Source organism: Dama dama, chromosome 20, assembly GCF_033118175.1.
Source record: "Dama dama isolate Ldn47 chromosome 20, ASM3311817v1, whole genome shotgun sequence".
Taxonomy (NCBI): domain Eukaryota; kingdom Metazoa; phylum Chordata; class Mammalia; order Artiodactyla; family Cervidae; genus Dama; species Dama dama.
Genome location: NC_083700.1, coordinates 9,207,928 through 9,228,863, shown reverse-complemented (window position 1 = coordinate 9,228,863; position 20,936 = coordinate 9,207,928). Strand labels below are relative to the sequence as shown.

General features: G+C 35.9%; 1 protein-coding gene across 3 annotated transcripts in view; it reads left to right on the top strand.

Moving 5' to 3' along the window:
- The window catches only part of ATF6 (activating transcription factor 6), a 255,115-nt gene that overhangs the window by 129,863 nt on the left and 104,316 nt on the right, over positions 1-20,936 (top strand). The gene's annotated exons all lie outside the window — the stretch shown is intronic.

The following is a 20,936-nucleotide window of genomic DNA, read 5'->3' as shown; positions in this document are numbered from 1 at the left end:
TTAGGGGAAATGCTTTCAATTTTTTACCATTGATGATAATGTTTGCTGTGGGTTTATCATATATGGCTTTTATTATGTTGAGGTATGTTCCTTCTTTTCCTGCTTTCTGGAGGGTTTTTATCATAAATGGATGTTGAATTTTGTCAAAGGTTTTCTCTCCATTTATTGAGATAATCATATGGTTTTTATCTTTCAGTTTGTTAATGTGGCATATCACATTTATTGATTTGCAGATATTGAAGAATCCTTGCATCCCTGGGATAAAGCCCACTTGGTCACGATGTATGATTTTTTTTAATATGTTGTTAGATTCTGTTTGTTAGAATTTTGTTAAAGATTTTTGCATGTATGTTCGTCAGTGATATTGGCCTGTAGTTTTCTTTTTTGTGGCATCTTTGTCTGGTTTTGTTATTAAGGTGATGGTGGCCCCATAGAATGAGTTTGGAAGTTTACCTTCCTCTGCAATTTTCTGGAAGAGTTTGAGTAGGATGGGTATTAGCTCTTCTCTAAATTTTTGGTAGAATTCAGCTGTGAAGCCATCTGATCCTGGGCTTTTGTTTGCTGGAAGATTTCTGATTACAGTTTCGATATCTGTGCTTGTGATGGGTCTGTTAAGATTTTCTGTTTCTTCCTGGTTCAGCTTGGGAAAGTTATACTTTCTAAGAATTTGTCCACTTCTTCCAAGTTGTCCATTTTATTGCCATACAGTTGCTGATAGTAGTCTCCTATGATCCTTTGTATTTCTGTGTTGTCTGTTGTGATTTCTCCATTTTCATTTCTAATTTTGTTGATTTGATTCTTTCCCCCTTTTTTTTCTAATATGTTTGCTTTTTATTGTTTTTAAAACAAATGTACATAAAATAGAATTTACCATTTTAACCACTTAAGTGTACAATTCAGTGTCATTGAGTACATTCACAGTGTTGCTCAACCATCATTGCTGTCCATTTCTAGAACGTCTTCATCATCCCTAATCTTTCTTTTTTTTATTTTTTTTTCCATTTATTTTTATTAGTTGGAGGCTAATTACTTTACAATATTGTAGTGGTTTTTGCCATACATTGACATGAATCAGCCATGGATTTACATGTGAATCAATTCTAATGAGATGGATGAAACTGGAGCCCATTATACAGAGTGAAGTAAGCCAGAAAGATAAAGACCAATACAGTATACTCCCTTTTTTTCTTGATGAGTCTGGCTAATGGTTTGTCTATTTTATTTATCTTCTCAAAGAACCAGCTTTTAGCTTTGTCGATTTTTGCTATGGTCTCCTTTGTTTCTTTATCATTTATTTCTGCCCTAATTTTTATGATTTCTGTCCTTCTGCTAACCCTGGGGTTCTTCCTTTCTTCTATTTCTAGTTGCTTTAGGTTTAGAGTTAGGTTATTTATTTGATTTTCCTCTTGTTTCTTGAGGTAAGCTTGTATTGCTATGAACCTTCCCCTTAGCACTGCTTTTATTGAATCCCATGGGTTTTGGGTTGTGGTGTTTTCATTTTCATTTGTTTCTATGCATATTTTGATTTCTTTTTTGATTTCTTCTGTGATTTGTTGGTTATTTAGAAGTGTGTTGTTTAGCCTCCATATGTTTGTATTTTTAATAGTTTTTTTTTCCTGTAGTTGACATCTAATCTTACCCCATTGTGATCAGAAAAGATGCTTAGAATGATTTCAGTTTTTTTGAATTTACCAAGGCTAGATTTATGGCCCAGGATGTGATCTACCCTGGAGAAGGTTCTGTGTGCACTTGAGAAAAAGGTGAATTTCATTGTTTTGGGGTGAAATGTCCTATAGATATCAATTAGGTTTAACTGGTCCATTGTATCATTTAAGGTTTGTGTTTCCTCGCTAATTTTCTATTTAGTTGATCTATCCATAGGTGTGAGTGGGGTATTAAAGATTCCCACTATTGTTGTGTTATTGTTAATTTCCCCTTTCATACTTGTTAGCATTTGTCTTATATATTGCAGTGCTCCTTTGTTGGGTGCATATATATTTATAACTGTTATATCTTGTTCTTGGATTGATCCTTTGATCATTACGCAGTGTCCTTCTTCATCTCTTTTCACAGCCTTTATTTCAAAGTCTGTTTTATCTGATATGAGTATTGCTACTTCTGCTTTCTTCTGTTCTCCATTGTGTGAAATATCTTTTTCCAGCCCTTCACTTTCAGTCTGTATCTGTCCCTTGTTTTGAGGTGGGTCTCTTGTAGACAGTATATATAGGGATCTTGTTTTTGTATCCATTCAGCCAGTCTTTGTCTTTTGGTTGGGGCATTCAACCAATTTACATTTAAGGTAATTATTGATAAGTATGATCCTGTTGCCATTTACTTTGTTGTTTTGGGTTTGAGTTTATAAACCTTTTCTGTGTTTTCCTGTCTAGAGAAGATCCTTTAGCATTTGTTGAAGAGCTGGTTTGGTGGTGCTGAATTCTCTGAGCTTTTTCTTGTCTGTAAAGCTTTTGATTTCTCCTTCATATTTGAATGAGATCCTCGCTGGGTACAGTAATATGGGCTCCAGGTTTTTCTCTTTAATCACTTTAAGTATGCCATTCCCTTCTGGCCTGAAGAGTTTCTATCAAAAGATCAGCTGTTATCCTTAAGGGAATCCCCTTGTGTGTTTTTTGTTGTTATTTCCCTTGAAGCTTTTAACATTTGTTCTTTGTGTTTGATCTTCATTAATTTGATTAATATGTGTCTTGGGGTGTTTTGCCTTGGGTTTATCCTGTTTGGGACTCTTTAGGTTTCTTGGACTTGGGTGCCTATTTCCTTCCCCATTTTAGGGAAGTTTTCAACTATTATCTCCTCAAGTATTTTCTCTTGGCCTTTTTAAAAAAGTAGTTTGTAGAGCTCACAACTCAAACAGTACACAAGGGATTTTCCTTTGGACAATCATACTTAGGATGCAGCAGAAATGTTTTATCTTTATTTCCTATTTTGTCTTAGAATATTAAGAAGAAGTCTACTCAAGGGTCAGGATTTAATAAAGTTAATAACTTTTATTGCTTTATCAAGGATATCCTTAAACTGACTTTGTGTGTGTTGTGTATATGTGTATGTGAACATGAGGTGATGAATAACACATTGAACTCTAATAGTTTGGTGCCCATGTCTTCATTCAGGCTAAAGTGTCAGAATTGATTTTGTATCATCAGTATAAATATCAACACAGTTGTTCCAGGATAGATGAGATTCAAAACCATTATTCAACACTGAATATTTTAGCATTGCTTCTGTTTGTTGCTTCATAAAAGGTTTTTGTTGCTGATTATTTGGTGTTCATACTGAATGAATGTAAATAAAATATCAACTGTGTAGTTTCTTTCATTTATTGAGCAGGACAATTCTACAGTAGAAATATTAAATCAGTCTTCATATTTGCAACCAATCTTTAATTTGATGGGTTATTATATGACTAGAAAGTAGCAGTGCCATAACTTCTTTCACTGACTTTTCATCAGGCAGGCACTGAGCGGGGTCAACTATCCAAGACGTTTTTAGTCTCTCAGGTGTTGATTGTATGTATTTCTTCAGCCAATGCATTATAAATTTACCATGTAAGATATTTCAGTGGTCCTTAAACTTTACATGATTGGCCTTAGAATAACCTTAAGTTATGGGTCTTAACCTTTACAATGCTGAGTTATATTCCCTCTATACATCCTTTGTGGAGCGTTTTTATCATGAGTGGATGTTGAATTTTCTCAAATGCTTTTTATATATCTGTTGAGATGATCATGTGATTTTTATCCTTCCTTTTGTTAATGCAGTATAACACATTGATTTCCAAATGTTGAACCATCCTTGTGACCCTGGAATAAGTCCCACTCCATCATGGTGTCTGATCTTTTCTATGCTTTTTTTTTTTTTAATTTGTTTTGCTAATATTCTCTTGAGAATTTTTGCATCTAAATTCATCAGAGAGTATTGGCCTATAATTTTCTTTTTTTGTGGTGTCTCAGTGCTTGGTGTTGGTATCAAGGTGGCCTCATAGAATGAAGGTATTATAAGAAAATTTGAGGTATTATGAGAAAACAAGTGTGGCAGAAGACTTAGTGAATAATATGGGGGATGAGTTTGAGTTATGAAAATAAGGTTGGAGAGACTGGAAGGTGCCATATCACACAAGGACTGTGAGCTATGGTAAGGAGTTCAGTTTTATTCTGAGGGCCATTTAAGGCATTTAAGCAACTGAATGACATGAATGATTTAGAAAATATGGAGATTGAATTAGTATTTCTAGTATAGAATTGTTTTTCTGCTATATAAATGAAAGAACCTACACACTTGATGTTTTATTTACGTTCATTCAGTATGAGCACCAAATAATCAGCAACAAAAGTCATTTGTCAACAAATACAAGCAATGCATCTCAAGGGAATTGGTTTCAGTGAGCCCAGAGTCTTGAATCCTCCCATGTATAGAAAAACACTAAATTTCTTAACTTGAGACATCTGGTTTTCATTAACTAATAATACTAATCTTTTGACATCCCAACTACCAGGTCTTTGTTGCAAAATCTCCTATATGCCCTGGCTCCTTCCTTACCTCTTTGGAGCAGTTTCTCAGAACTTAATCTTAATCTTAAATCCTCAGTTCTGTCTGCCAAATAAAATGTAATTTTCAAATTTTAGGTGGTGTATTTTTTTAGTCAACAAAGGGAACAGAGAAAAGGTAGTTGTTTTCTTAATTCCAAGATAACAATTTAAAATTTTCAAGGAATGAACTAGTGGATAGTAAGAGAGCAGTGTTATTAGAAGATGAAGTCCTTGAGGCGGGGCAGATGGGTGGAATTTATGTCACTGTCCTTTTGCTAGAAGGTGAGACCTTTCTTGTCTTGTGGTAGAAGCCAGGCAATTTATAGGTAGGACGTTTTGTTCTAGGAAGACAAGACCCCTCTGATGGCTTCTATTTTCCACTGAAGGATTTAATACAGTGTGATCAGCTGCAGGTGAGGCTGTTGGAGGAGGTATAGGGGATTTGAGGAAAGAAGAGTGGGCAGGTGTGAAATAGCTGTCTTGACTAATAGTGTGTCTGCCAAAGAAACAGGATTGTCAGGCCATGGTGGGTGCCAGTTTGCAGTATAAAATAAATGAAATCTCTGCAAGAAAGTGCTTGGTGTGGGGTTACACTATGTCTTATTAATAAGACATTGCCGTTGCACTCAAGGAATTTATAATATAAAAAATGAAAGACAAATAATTACAGTACAGTACTGTGCAGGGAACTCTTCCTGGTGACTTAACAGCTGAGAACTGACTGTTCTGAGATACTTTACCTGTAACTATTACATCATAGCTCATGGTGACAAAAATAATTGTAGAGGGTGTAATAGTCACAACTGTATTTATGTCTTGATGCAGTAGCTTGTTTGCTTTCTGCAAACATCATCAAGCACCTCATTAACATGTTGAGATGCTGTGAGGAAAAGGGCCATCCTTCTCTTCGTTCTCCCTCTTTTTCCCCCGTCATATCTTTGTTTAGTTGTAGTTGTTGGAAGCTAGAAAATTAGAAGAATTTGTAGATGCAGCCTAATAATACTGTTTTGTTTTATTTGGCATGTTCTTTTTATCATTTCCTAACTGTTTTCTAACTAATTTTTTATACTGTTGTAATCAGGAATATTTGAACATTTAGTGTTTAACTTGGATTTCTGCTTCATGGCCTTCTGAGGAATTAGTCTTGTGAGCAATCAGGGAACCATAGCGTTTGGAAGACTCTCTTAATATAAGAAAAAAAACCTTGTGTCTGGATTGAATTTGATTTTCTGCTATATGAAGCAAAGACTTATTCTTTAACATTTATAATTAAAATTGCTAGTGAGATTTTGTATATCATGTAATGCCATTTTTTTAATGTGAAGGTTAGTGTTCTCCATTATTGAGATATAATTGATACATAACACTGTGTAAGCTTAAGATGTATAACATATATCTTTAATCATTTTATAATATATATGCACATACATATTATATTAGTTATTAGTTAATATTATTAAATAATTAGGTTAGTTAACACATCCATCATCTCACATAATTGCTTTTTTTAATAGTGAGACCTAGAGAGTGTCAGCAATTTTCAAGTATATAATGTGGTATTATTAACTGTAGCTATATATCTCTAGATCTCTAGATCCTATTCATCTTATAACTGGAAATTTGTATCTTTTGACCAACACCTCCCTCATTTCCCCCACCCAAGTGCAATCATACAGTTATTATCTTTCTCTGACTTTACTTAGTATGATAATCTTTAGGTCCATCCATATTACTGCAAATGGCATACTTTCTCTTTTATGTATGACTAATATTCCGTTGTATATGTATACCACATCTTTTTTTTTTATTTTATTTTTAACACCAAAAACATTTTATATTGCGGTATAGCCAGTTAACAATGCTGTGATAGTTTCAGGTGAGCAGTGTGGGGCCTCAGCCACCATATACATGTATCCATTGTCCCCCAAGCCCCTTCCCATCCAGGCTGACAGATAACACTGAGCAGAGTTGCATGTGCTATACATTAGGTTTTGTTGGTTATCCATTTTAGATATAGCAGTGTGTACATGACCATCCCAGAGGCTTTAACGTCCCTTCCCTCCAGCAACCGTGAGTTCATTTTCTAGGTCTGTGAGTCTCCTTCTGTTTTGTAAATAAGTTCATTTCTATCATTTCTTTTCAGATTCCACATATAAGGGATGTCACATGATATTTCTCCTTCTTGATCTGACTTACTCAGTATGACACTCTCTAGGTCCATCCACATTGCTGCAGATGGTCTTATTTCATTCTTTTTAATGGCTGAGTAATATGCCATTATATATATATATAAGCACATATACACATACACATATATATATATGTACACACATACACCACATCTTCTGTATCCATTCATCTGTCGATGGACATTTAGGTTGCTTCCATGTCTTGGCTATTGTAAATGGTGCTGCTGTGAACATGGGGTGAATTAGAGTTTTTGTCTTTTCTGGATATCTGCCCAGAAGTGGGATTGCTGGATCATATGGTAACCTTGTTTTTAGTTTTTTAAAGAACCTCTGTACTGTTCTCCATACTAGGATTTCCCTTTTCTTGTAGCTGAATAATATTCCACTTTGTGTATATTACATTTCCTTTATCAGTGCATTCATCCATCATTAGACACTTAGGTTGTCTCCATGTCTTGGCTATTGTGAATAATGTTGCAGTGAACACTGGGGTGCAGATATCTCTTTGAGATATTGATTTCATTTCTTTCAGATATTCACCCAGAAGTGGAATTTTCCATCATATAATAGCTCTATTTTTAATTTTTTGAAGAACCTTTATACTGTTTTCCATGGTGGCTTAGTTGTTGTTGTCTACAAAAATAGAAAACCACATTAATGAGATATAACTGACATATAGGAGGCTGTGCATACTTAATTGCACATGTTATTTTGATAAATGTATATATCTGTGAAATCATCACCATAGTCAAAATAATCAGCACGCCCATCATTTCTGATGATTGTGAAGTGAAGTTGCTCAGTCGTGTCCGACTCTTTGTGACCCCATGGACTGCAGCCCACCAGGCTCCTCCATCGATGGAATTTTCTAGGCAAGAGTGCTGGAGTGGGTTGCCATTTCCTTCTCCAGGAGATCTTCCTGACCCAGGGATTGAACCCGGGCCTCCCGCACTGCAGGCAGATGCTTTACCATCTGAGCCACCAGGGAAGCCCAATTCTGATGGTTACTCTTATGTAATTTCTCCCCACGCACTCTCCCCCCTGTCATAGGCAATCACTGATCTTCTTTCTGATATAATACTATAAATTCATTTACATTAAAAAATAATTTTCTATGAAGAAATCATACAGTATATATTTTTTCCTTCCACATAATTACTTTGAGAATCATCTTTACTGTTGTATTATCAATAGCTCATTCCTCTATTGCTTAGTATTCCATTGTAGGGATATAACAATTTGTTTATTCATTCACCTTCCACTTTTGGCTAATACAAATAATTGTTAACTATAATTACCATGCTGTATCTTATATCTTCAGAACTTATTCATCATATCACTGGAAACTGGTACACTTTGAGCAACATGAGTTTACAGTTATCAACATGAGATAATGCTACTATGAATATTGGTGTACATATGTCTCTGTAGAGACATATGCTCTCACTTCTCTTATGGAAATTAGGAGTAAAGTGGCTGGGTTATACAGTAGGTATGTGTTTATCTTTTTAAGAAACTATCAGACTATTTTCCAAAGCGGTTGTACAATTTTACATTTTTACCAGCAGTATATGAGAGTTTCACTTCCTCCACATTCTCACCAACACTTGATATGATATGGCCAATCTTTTTTATTTGAACTTTATTTATTTGAACATTCTAATAAATGTGTCATGGTATCAGAGATCAAATTGCCACATCCGTTGAATCATCGAAAAAGCAAGAGAGTTCCAGAAAAAATCTACTTCTGCTTTATTGACTACGCAGAATCTTTGACTGTGTGGATCACAACAAACTGTGGAAAATTCTTCAAGAGGTGAGAATACCAGACCACCTGACCTGCCTCCTGAGAAATCTGTATGCAGGTCAGAAAACAACAGTTAGAACTGGACATGGAACAACAGACTGGTTCCAGATAGGAAAAGAAGTATGTCAAGGCTGTATATTGCCACTCTGCTTATTTAACTTATATGCAGAGTACATCATGTGAAATGCCAGGCTGGATGAAGCTCAAGCTGGAATCAAGATTGCCGGGAGAAATATCAATAACCTCAGATATGCAGATGATACCACCCTTATGGCAGAAAGTGAAGAAGAACTAAAGAGCCTCTTGTTGAAATTGAAAGAAGAGGGTGAAAAAGTTGGCTTAAAGCTATGGTCCCATCACTTCATGGCAAATAGATGGGGAAACAGTGGAAACAGTAAGAGTCTTTATTTTTTTGGGCTCCAAAGTCACTGCAGATGGTGATTGCAGCCATGAAAGTAAAAGACGCTTGCTCCTTGGAAGAAAAGCTGTGACCAACCTAGACAGCATATTAAAAGCAGAGACATTACTTTGCCAACAAAGGTCCATCTAGTCAAAGCTATGTTTTTTCCAGTTATCGTGTATGAATGTGAGAGTTGGACTATAAAGAAAGCTGAGCACCGAAGAATTGATGCTTTTGAACTGTGGTGTTGGAGAAGACACTTGAGAGTCCCTTGGACTGCAAGGAGATCCAACCAGTCCATCCTAAAGGAAATAGGTCCTGAATATTCATTGGAAGAACTGATGCTGAAGCTGAAACTCCAATACTTTGGCCACCTGATGTGAAGAACTGACTCATTTGAAAAGACCCTGGGAAAAATTGAAGGCAGGAAGAAAAGTGGACAACAGAGGATGAGATTATTGGATGGCATCACCGACTCAATGGACCTGAGTTTGAGTAAGCTCCAGGAGTTGGCAATGGACAGGCAAGCCTGGCGTGCTGCAGTCCCTGAGGTGGCAAAGAGTCAGACACAACTGAGCAACTGAACTGACTGATCTCAGGTTTTAATTATATTTCCCTAATGACAAATAATTTTAAACATCATTTCATGTGCTTATTTGCCATCCATATATCTTTTTTGCTAAAGGATCTGTCCAGATCTTTTGCCCATTTTTAATTGGGTTGTAATTGTTTTTCTATAATTGATTTGAGAGTTCTTAAATATTCTAGATACAATTCCTTTGTCAGTTACTGATTTGGATATATTTTCTCCCAGTCTGTTGTCTTTTCGATTTCTTACCAGTGTTTTTAAAAAAGCAGAAATCTTAATTTTGATGAAGTCCAATCTATCGTCTTTTTCCTTATTTTTATGGTTCTAAGAAATCTTTGTCTAACCCAAGGTCACAAAGATTTTCTCATATTTGCTTCTAAAAGTTTTATAGTTTTAGGTTTTACATGTAGGTCTGTGATCCATTTTAAAGTACTTTTTGTATATGACACAGGGATGGGTCAAAGTTCATTTTTTGCATATGGGTATCCAGTACTATATAATATTCAATACTGTGTTTTCGTCCCATAGTTTTTTTCCTCCTAGTTTTGTTGGGATAAAATCGACACACAGCACCACATAAGGTGTACACAATAATGATCTGACTCACGCACACCGTGAAATGACTATCATTAAGTCTGTTGAATGTCCATCATCTTATATAGTACAAAATTAAGTAAAAACTTTTTCCTCGTGTCCAGTAGCTTTTAATAGAAGAATTAAAAGAAAGCCAAGCTTAAAAGGGTATGTGCCTAGTCACTGAGTCATGTCCAACTCTTTGCAGCCCTATGGACTGTAGTTTGCCAGGCTTCTCTGTCCATGGGGATTCTCCAAGCAAGAATACTGGAGTGGGTTACCATGCCCTCCTCCAGCGTATCTTCCTGACTGAGGGATAGAACCCAGGTCTCCCACATTGCGGGCGGATTCTCTACCACATTACAGGTGGATTCTTTACCAGCTGAGCCACCCCGGAAGCCCAAGAATACTGGAGTGGGTAGCATATCCCTCCTAAAGGGGATCTTTCCTTCCCAGGAATCAAAGCGGGTCTCCTGTGTTGCAGGCAGATTCTTTATCAGCTGAGGTATACTAGGCTATTTTCTTTGTGTTATCCCTAAAACTTTCTTGTTGTCCATTTTGCTGAAACTTCTTAAAACAGTATCCTGTGATTGAACTCCTTAAACCTCAAGTTTCCTGTCTTTCTACTTAACCAATGAAATGTTATTTATATACTCTTTTGGAAACATAACATATACTGTAGGTAATTATAGCAAAAGTGTAATGGGTAGCAGAAGATATTGCCAAACCAAGGTTCTGGAGCCCAGACGAAATAAACACATAACATGTGCCAATACAGATCTCAGTGCTAGGAAATACACAGAAAAGTAAGTGAAAGAGGAGCTAAAAATAAAGTTTTTTAAAGAACTGTCTACTACTTTGTGTCTAATCTACTATGTTTTTCTCCCTTTTTTAGTAAAAAAGACCTATAGCATTTGACCTTAGAATTATTCTTTTAAAAATACATGTATTATGTATGTATGAATATGTGTATGTATGTGCATACACATGCACATACAGATATTTTAGGCATTGGCTTAAAGAATAGAAAAGTAACCGAGGGTATAGATAGTTTATCCTTTACCACTCTGCAGCCTTATTCAGAAATAAGAAAAAAAATTTCCAATCAGCTATGAGTCATCATAATTTTTAGTGTAGTAGAGAAAATAACTTTGGAGGTGCTGAGACAGCCTTTTTTTTTTTTTGTAGGAAATCATGTAGCATGGGCTTTAGAGTCAAATGTATTTGGATTTCAACCAGCATTGTTCTCTTGCTTACAAACTCAAAGATTTCAGGGAAATACTTTTCAGAGCCTCAGTGTCTCTAATACAGTAATAGTAATAATTCTCTCTTTTTCGGCTAAGAAATTTTATATAAAAAATCAGGTACTATAATAGTGCTTAACACATAGTAGGTGTTCAGTATACGTCTGTTTTCTCTGTCATCAGGGGACTGACCTTTGAAGCCTGTGACTACAGTTTGAAGAACCTATAAATGGATAGGACAAGGGGAGAGAGTTTGTTTTCAGTAGATACAGCACAGTCATCCATGATCCCGTACCACCCCCATCCCCCCATAAAGATTCATTTTTTTGCCATTATCATTCAGCAACAGATAGAAAACTAACATATTGGAAAGAGTGTGAAATCTGCAAGATGTTACAACAGTGACTTTCATATTACTATTCATTATCTAATTAGGTTTTTTGAAGGCTTTATTTAGATAATTTAGACCTCCCCTTTATCCCTTTTGGGGGTAAAGGGAATTGTAATTTGAAAGGAAGAGCTCTTCCAAGCAGAAAGATAGCTAGACTCTCCCTCAGTAGTCTACAGTCTCTTACAGGAGTCTTTTAAAAAGTGGTTTCCTAAGTTAATTATATTTCCATGTTCATTTCATGTGATGCCTGTGAAACTACATACTTAGATTACAGACAGAAAATGAAGTAACAGAAGACTCCAGGTTTTCTGCTGTTTTTAGGATTTATTCAAATTGACTGGGTCACATTCATTTTGATGATTTTAGTAACATCAGCTGATAAGTGAAAAGAAACTGTCATCTTTAATCTGACCTTTCCATATTGATATCAGATAGGAACCATATGCCTGGTATGGATGTGATAGGTCATCCAGAAGATGTAGTAAATATTACGTATTTGTAGCATAAAACTAGTCTTGTTTTCCTATAAATTTCAATAGCACACATAAAATCTTCTATAGTTTTTGAAACAGTTAACATCAGCATAGGTTTAGTATTAATAGACATTACTGCACAAAGTTCTCATTTTGTTGTTCATTTTTAGAGGAAACCTGTTACCTGACATTTTTATATATAATGGAAGCTCATAGGTTTTTTAAATATATATATATGTAATATATATATATATTTATTTATTTGGTTGCACTGGGTCTTAGTGGGGTCTTTAGTTACAGCATGCCAACTCTTAGCTGCGGCATGTGGAATCAGTTCCCGGACTAGGGATCAAACATGGGCCCCCTGAATTGGGAGCTCAGAGTTTTAGTCACTGGACCACCAGGGAAGTCCACCATAGGCTATTAAATAGATCAATAATTAATGATAAAATAATTTGAATTCTGATTATAAATAGTTCAAATCTATTCTGATGAAACAACTTAAGACTGAGGCTTTGGGGTCAGCTTTTTAGCAATGAAGTTTATCTTGCATATTTTTTAGTAAAATAAGTATATGTACTACTTACCATACAAAAAGAGGTGATCAACCTAATTTCTGTTAATATATGATTGCTAAGCTTTTTGAAAACTATTATCTTCCTAGAATTATTTTACCAATTTTGTGTTCAGGTTACATTCAGAAAGCGTAGTATCTCCTTAAGCAAAATATTTACTAGAACCAAAATAAATCCAAATTCAATTGTTTTTATCTGTATTTTTTTTAACTTCACTGCAATTTGGTGTAGTTGACCCGAGTTGAAAATAGAAAGCTAAGGAGTTATATTTTCCATCTATCAAAATATGAATCTTTTCCTCTTGTAAAAAACATATATTTTAAGAAGGTAAATGGAAGTGATAAATACCAAAATCCAAATTTTTTAAAACAAGTAGTGCCTCTTTTGTTGCTCTTTAAGAGAAAACATAAATATGAGAGATAATCATAACATAAAATGTTTTTTCTTCAGATATTTAAGGTTTTAAACTTTATTCATACTAAGTTATGACTATTTGAATAATTACCTTACTTTCATAATTTAAAAGTTTTTTCAAATGCAGTTAGCCTCAATTATTTAAATCAAGAGATTTAAACAACTTTACTGTCATTCAGCCAACAAAATATTTATTGGGGAGCCATTATGTTCCAAGCTGTTCTCACTGCGAAGAATCCAATAAACAAAACAAGAAAAGCCCTTGATTTTATGTTCTAGAGACTGGAAACAACAAATAGAAAATATGTAATAGAATTTCAGTTTGTGATAAGGGTTAAGAAGAAAAATCAAAGTGAGAGGACAGAGTAATTTTAAATGAACATAAAGAAAATAAATTTTCCCAGGTTGAAGCATATACATTCTTTGGCTTGGTTTTTGAAATGTACATTTGACTATTTCTGCTGGTGAAAATTATTTACAGAAATTAGAAACTCATCATACATATTATTATATACTAATCAAAAAATTTAGCCCCAGCCAGTGAATTTAGCATTTATAAATGGAAGTGTCTGTGGAAGAATAAAATCTTTAGTTAACCACTACTTTACTTCTAGCAGTGAAGTCTGCAGCTCATGAAATTTGTAATTCTGGAGTGGTTTCAGCTTGCCCCAGCCCCTGGGGAGTCTGTTGATATAGCACCGAGTTACAGATTATTATTCAGCTATAGAAGTTTTATACTTGGGCATTTTCTTACATCTTCCTCTGTCAGTCAGTGAAATCTTGTATATTTGCCAAATAAAATAAATCCCATACTAATAAGAAGCTATAAGTAAACAGTAGGAGCATGAGTCAGAGCCAGCACCACCCGTATTCCTTGTGTGTGTACCTCTCTAGTACTCCCTGATATGTTCATTTTGCACAAACACGTAGTAATGCATAACTACTGTTCTAAAGCACCAACTCCAGATATTTATGTAAGAGCTCCTTTTTAGAACTAAGCAATACTGTGATTGGTAGAATTCTGGCATATTACCAAAGTCAAAAGCAGAATGTAAAACTCTGCATGCTGTTGATGGGAGAAAAAAGAAATGTATTTCCTACTTTCCCTGTAAATCCCTAAAGAGTTCAGCCCAGAAAACCACTGTTAGATCTCTAAAATGGATTTTTATTTGATGTAGGATAGTTCAGCAATTTTTCAGGGGAAAAAGAAAAAAATCAGTTGCTTGAGAATCTCATCTCTTTTGCTAGTTAGGTCCTGTCTGATAAATTTTATTCTACTTCCTTCATTAATTTATTCAGTAAATATTCATTGAACACTTACTGTTACCTGGCACACAGAAATTAAAGAACTAAAATGCTTATCCTCAAAGAACTTATGGTGGAGAAAAGTGACATGTAAATCCAAACTTAACAATACTGTGATAGGAACTATAAAAGAGATACCTGCAGAATACTTTAAATATAAATAAAACTACTATTTATGAAGAATTTATTGTCCTAGATGCTTTATATGTTATTTCATTTAATCCTTTCAACAGCTTTATGAGGTAGATCTTATACTATTTAACCTGTGCCAGAAGCACTAACTTCCATCTAACAAGGAAGCAGGTGGTATCAGGAAAAGTTCTTGAGTTGATCATAGCAAGATGAGTAAGACAGAGAGTGAGAGAAAAATGATGCAGTGTGGCATTTTACACAGAGAAAGATGAATATGTAAAAGTATAGGACATGTTATTGGAATATAGCGTTGGTTCTGGGAAATAAAAGATGGCAGGAAACAGGTCATGAAAGAACTTGTAGGCTATGCTTAAGGAATTTGAGAGAAATCTGATCAAAAACACATTTCAGGAAGATAACTCTGGAATTGTTCACATAAGGCATTAGAAGAGGATTTTTTACTTCTAAAGGAAGAAATTCTCTGCCAGCATTGACTTATGTTTATTAAGTACATATAAGCATAAAACTCAAAACATCCCCTACTTTTAGTTTACAAGTACTAAACCAAAGTAATGTAATTCTATTATATAATATATATATAAATTAAATATAAATATTACAAAAATAAAATTCAAATCAACAACATGAGTTTATGTCATAGACCATGTTCTTGTGTAAGTCACTACTGATAAGTGAAGTGCTGACTCTCATGGTGCAAGTGCTTTTAATTTTTAATTAAACATTTCCATATTATTAATTCCAATTAATTCTCCCACAGGTGTTCTCTACTTGAGCCACTAAGAAAACCTTTTGCTCTATTGGATTAACAGTTATTTGGGAGAAGGGAAAAAAGGATAATCATACCTAATAGGCTCCTTTCTCAGAAGGAAATGGCAACCTACTCCATTATTCCCGCCTGGGAAATCCCATGGACAGAGGAGCCTGGTGGGCTCCAGTCCATGGGGTTGCAAGAGTTGGACACAACTTAGCAACTAAACCAGCACCACCTAATAGGCTCCTCTTGGTACTATCATAATCATAAAAATGTAATTGCTGGGCCCCAGATCACATGGCAGTTATAATATGATCCAGAATATGGTTACATCAATTAATTTATCATCAAAATGAAGACACATAAATAATTATAGGGAACCAGTGGACTTCAGTTTGAAAAATACTGAAATAGAAGATTAATTGTTCATCCAGGACATTATTTTTTTTAATTAATTTATTTTTGGCTGCACTGGGTCCTCGTTGCTGCATGCTTTCTGTAGTTGCAATGAGCAGGGACTACTCTTTGTTGTGGTGCACGGGCTTCTCATTGCAGTGGCTTCTCGTTGTGGAGCACAGGCGCTGGGAACACAGGCCTCAGTAGTTGCAACATACAGGCTCAGTAGTTGCAGCTTGCAGGCCCTAGAATGTGGGCTCAGTAGTTGTGGTATATGGGCTTAGTTGCTTCGCAGCATGAGGAATCAATCCTTCTGAAACAGGGATCCAACACATGTCCCCTGCATTGGCAGGCATATTCTTATCCTTTGTATCACCAGGGAAGTCATCCAGTACATTACTGATGCAGGCATTTTGTAAACAAGGAAGCTATCAGTGACTTGGATGGAGAGTCACTGGCCATAGCATCTTAAAAAGTCATGAATCTAGGACCTGAAAATCAGTGGATTTTTGTTAAAATCAGTGATTTTAAGGACCCTTGAAAGTAGACATCACTGTCTCCAAACTATCCCAATTATGTAATTTGTATGTCAAGACTGTATATTGTCACCCTGCTTATTTAACTTATATGCAGAGTACATCATGAGAAATGCTGGGCTGAAGGAAGCACAAGCTGGAATCAAGATTGCCGGGAAAAATATCAATAACCTCGGATATGCAGATGACACCACCCTTACGGCAGAAAGTGAAGAAGAACAAAAGAGCCTCTTGATGAAAGTGAAAGAGGAGCGTGAAAAAGTTGGCTTAAAGCTCAACATTCAGAAAACTAAGATCATGGCATCTGGTCCCATCACTTCATGGCAAATAGATGGGGAAAACATTGGCTGACTCTATTTTTCTGGGCTCCAAAATCACTGCAGATGGTGATTGCAGCCATGAAATTAAAAGACACTTACTCCTTGGAAGGAAAGTTATGACCCAACCTAGACATTATATTAAAAACAGAGACATTACTTTGCCAACAAAGGTCCGTCTAGTCAAGGCTATGGTTTTTCCGGTGGTCATGTATGGATGTGAGAGTTGGATTATAAAGAAAGCTGAGCACAGAAGAATTGATGCTTTTGAACTGTGGTGTTGGAGAAGACTCTTGGGAGTCCCTTGGACTGCAAGGAGATCCAGCCAGTCCATCCTGAAGGAGATAAGTCCTGGGTGTTCATTGGAAGGACTGAGTTTGAAGCTGCAATTCCAATACTTTGGCCACCTCATGTGAAGAGCTGACTCACTGGAAAAGACCCTGATGCTGGGAGGGATTGGGGGCAGGAGGAGAAGGGGATGACAGAGGATGAGATGGCTGGATGGCATCACTGATTCAATAGAAATGGGTTTGGGTGGACTCCGGGAGTTGGTGATGGACAGGGAGGCCTGGTGTGCTGCGGTTCATGGGGTCGCAAAGAGTTGGACACGACTGAGCAACTGAACTGAACTGAACTGAAGATAAGAATAATGTGAACTTGCTAAAGACATGGCTTTTGCAAGAAGGGGTTCTATCTAGAAACACAGTTTCAGTCAAGGTAGCCAATAAACCTTTGTGCTTACTTCACCTATGCCCTCTGTGATACGGACTCTAAATACTGGTGATCTGAGAAATTCAAGCCATTAAAAAAAGATACTTATATTCAACTGTGTAGTACAATTAGTCATCACTGCTAAATAGTAAGACAGTGAACAAGAAAACTGTATCTTGTTTTGTTTGTCTAGAATACACCATTCTACTCCAAGGAGTAAAGGGAGATTTTGGACTGTTGATAAACCCTCCTTCATAATAGCTAACATTTATTGAACAATTACTATATTCCAGGCCCTCTGCTAAACTCTTTACATGTATTAACTAATTTAATCCTCAAAATAATTTTATAGATGTTATTACAGATGAAAAAAATGAAGCACAGAGAGGTTAGATAACTTAACCAGGGTCACAGTGAGTAGCGGAGCTAAGATCTGAACGTGACTAACTTCAAACTTGAACCACAATGCTATATTGCCAACTTGACTTCCCTGGTGGTGCAGACAGTAGAGAATCTGCCTGCAATGCAGGAGACCCAGGTTTGATCCTTGGGTTAGGAAGATCCCCTGGAGAAGGGCATGGCAACCCACAAGAGTATTCTTGCCTGGAGAATTCCATGGACAAAGAAGCCTGGCAGGCTTCAACGGGGTCGCAAAGAGACACGGCTAAGTGATTTAACACATTCACTTCCTCTCACTTCATTTAAAGCCATGGTCATGTTAGATGTGGAGACTTGATTCTGACCAAAAGGCACTGCACACCGTTTATTTCTGTACCTTTACTTAACAGCAGTCTAGGAAGAAGAAGGAAGGAAGAGGACGTGATATATTTCCCAGGCCTAGAAATTGCTCACTTGGGGATATTCACATGTGGTAAATGAAACCATTTGGTCTAGATAACATAAGATCCATTGCAACCCACAGTTGAAGAATTTTATAAAGGCATAAATATTATCACCCACCAGAGTCTTAAGATTATCTAGATTTAGCCCCACTGATGATATTTCTTCTAACTTTCATAGACAGAAATCAGTGGGGGGAAAAAAGCGTATTTTGAAAGATTAAATTCCAATCCATATCTCAAGCTTACAGTTGTCTCCAATAGTTGATACAACAACAGTTGTTTAGTTTTGTAAATGGAACTTACACTTAGCACCACAGAATCCCATCTTCACAGGGCATAGTTTCAGATTTGGAAGATATTTAAAGGACAAATCAATCCATAGATCTGCTGATATTCCTAAAAGACGAGTGGGGTGCCTGTTATTGGCTTCAGTTCGTGATGAACCCCACTGGGCTGTGGAGAAAGGAGAAACTGGCCTGAACGAGACAACACTCTCTACAGCTGTCCCTAGCCTTCCTCCACCTGTTACACTCAGTGTTCATTTCACGGGTCAACTCAAGGCATGCAAGTGCATTAAACAGTCTTCATAACTGACTGCTCATGGTTGATCGCAGAAGAATAATTAGGAGCTGTTACTTTCCTACAACTGCTACTTTCATTAACAAGACCAGAAAACATTACAAATAAATAAAATTCTTACATCACATCAGAAAAAAGAGTAGTTGAATCCCCCAAAGGATTTTATATTTTACTGTTAGACAAGTAAATAATTTCATATAAATGGCTACATTAATCACTTATAAACAGAAAGAAACTTCTCTCCTTTTTTAAAACAGCAGCTGGAAGAGAGGGGATATATGCATATGTATGGCTGATTCACTGTGCCGTCCAGCAGAAACTGACAGAGCAGTGTAAAGCAACTATGCTTCAGTTAAAGCAGAAAAGCAGCTAGAAATGTTTTCTCTTTGAAGACAGAATAACCATTTGTTAAACCATATTTATTGACACCTTTGAGGATGTTATTGGTACAAAAAGGAATTTCCATGCTGGCCCTATTGTAATCTTTTATAGCCAAAGTTATGAAGAAAATCAACATTTGGGAAATTGTGGTCATGTTTGAAGATCTGCTTTTTCTTTTCTGTTTGACAGCTCTATCTAAATTCTCATAACTTGAATGTAAATATGTGTATGTAAAAAATGTGTGTCTATCTAAATCACCTCTTAGGAGAGGTTTACTATAAGTATAAATAGAAATTATTTATCTAAGCCTAAAAAACTTGCATAATACTGAATTCTGCTTTTTCTCATCTTGCCACATCTAAAACTATCACCATGTTAATTTTACTTTCTTAGACTTTCTTGATGCTTCTCTTCAACCCTATCACCACCCCCAATGAGGTATTTTTTTTCCATTTAGATTATGGTATCTTAAGTGTCTTACATATATAGTTGAAGCTGTGATGCGCTCCCCAGATCCCTGCTCAGAACTTAAGTTTTTATTTCCCAACTGCAAGAAGTCCTGCCTCCAAAGAGCCCTCTTCATAACTGCCTTGACCCCATCTCAGGATACCCCTGAAGGGCATTTCCCAGCTCCCCATGGGGTCCGTCATGGCTCTGAGACTGCATTGAAGTCCAGCGTCTCCCAGTTCTGTCTCTTCCTTTCCATAGGTGTTTATCTTAAGAACACTCCCCAATAAACTTCCAGTAAGCAACTTCTCTGCTTGCTGGGGGACCCAACCTGTAACAACATATTTGTCTTGTTGATATTTTCCTTTTGGTTCTAGATTTTCTGAAGTTCTAGTTAGCTAAAATCTTACTATGTCAAGATTATTTCATCAGGCATGTATTGAGCACCTGTAAAGGAAATGAATTAAAACTTGGCTCCTGTCCTGAAGGAGTTTACAGCCTGACCGAAGTGACAATTACATTTGAAACTATACTATAGCATCTTTAGAATAATCCTTTAAAAAAAAGCAAAACCCTAAATTTCAATAATTTTAGAATAAAAGTGAGTGGCATGGATTTTACTCTGTGGGTTACAAAGAACAAAAGGAAAATATTTCAGAGAAAAGAAAATGAATATAAATAAATAGGGTGAAAGTTTAGAAGGCTATAGGGTTTGTCTTTATGATTCCAGAAACCTTTAAGGAAAAGGTAGTTTTTTCACTTATTTTGAATTAAGTTGAAACTTACAGAGAATTTATAAGACTAATACTGATCTCTCATACAATCTATACAGAGTCATCAATTTTTATCATTTCTCCACATGCTTCAGCATTCTCATTCTCTATACAAATGCACACACTGACAAACATACACACTCTTTTTCTGAACCATCTGAGAATAGGTAAAATACATCATACCACTTTATCCCTTAATACTGTAGTGTGTATTTCCTAAAAACAAGGATATTAACCTCTGTAAGCACCATACACTTATCAAATTCAGGAAATCTGTTACTTTAATCTACAGTCTAGATTCAACAGTAATTATTCACCAAAATGAATTTTAAGAAAAGTTCTGTAACTTAACATTTGTGATTTAAACTAAAAATTATATGAAGTAAGCCATAGAAGAGCTCAGAAGTTTTCTAACTTGATTAAAAATATAATAGTAAACTCACTTCTGACTTTCTATGTATGCTTAGTTGCTCAGTGGTGTCTGACTCTTTGCGACCCCGTGGGCTGTAGCCCACCAGGCTCTTTTGTCCATGGGGATTCTCCAGGCGG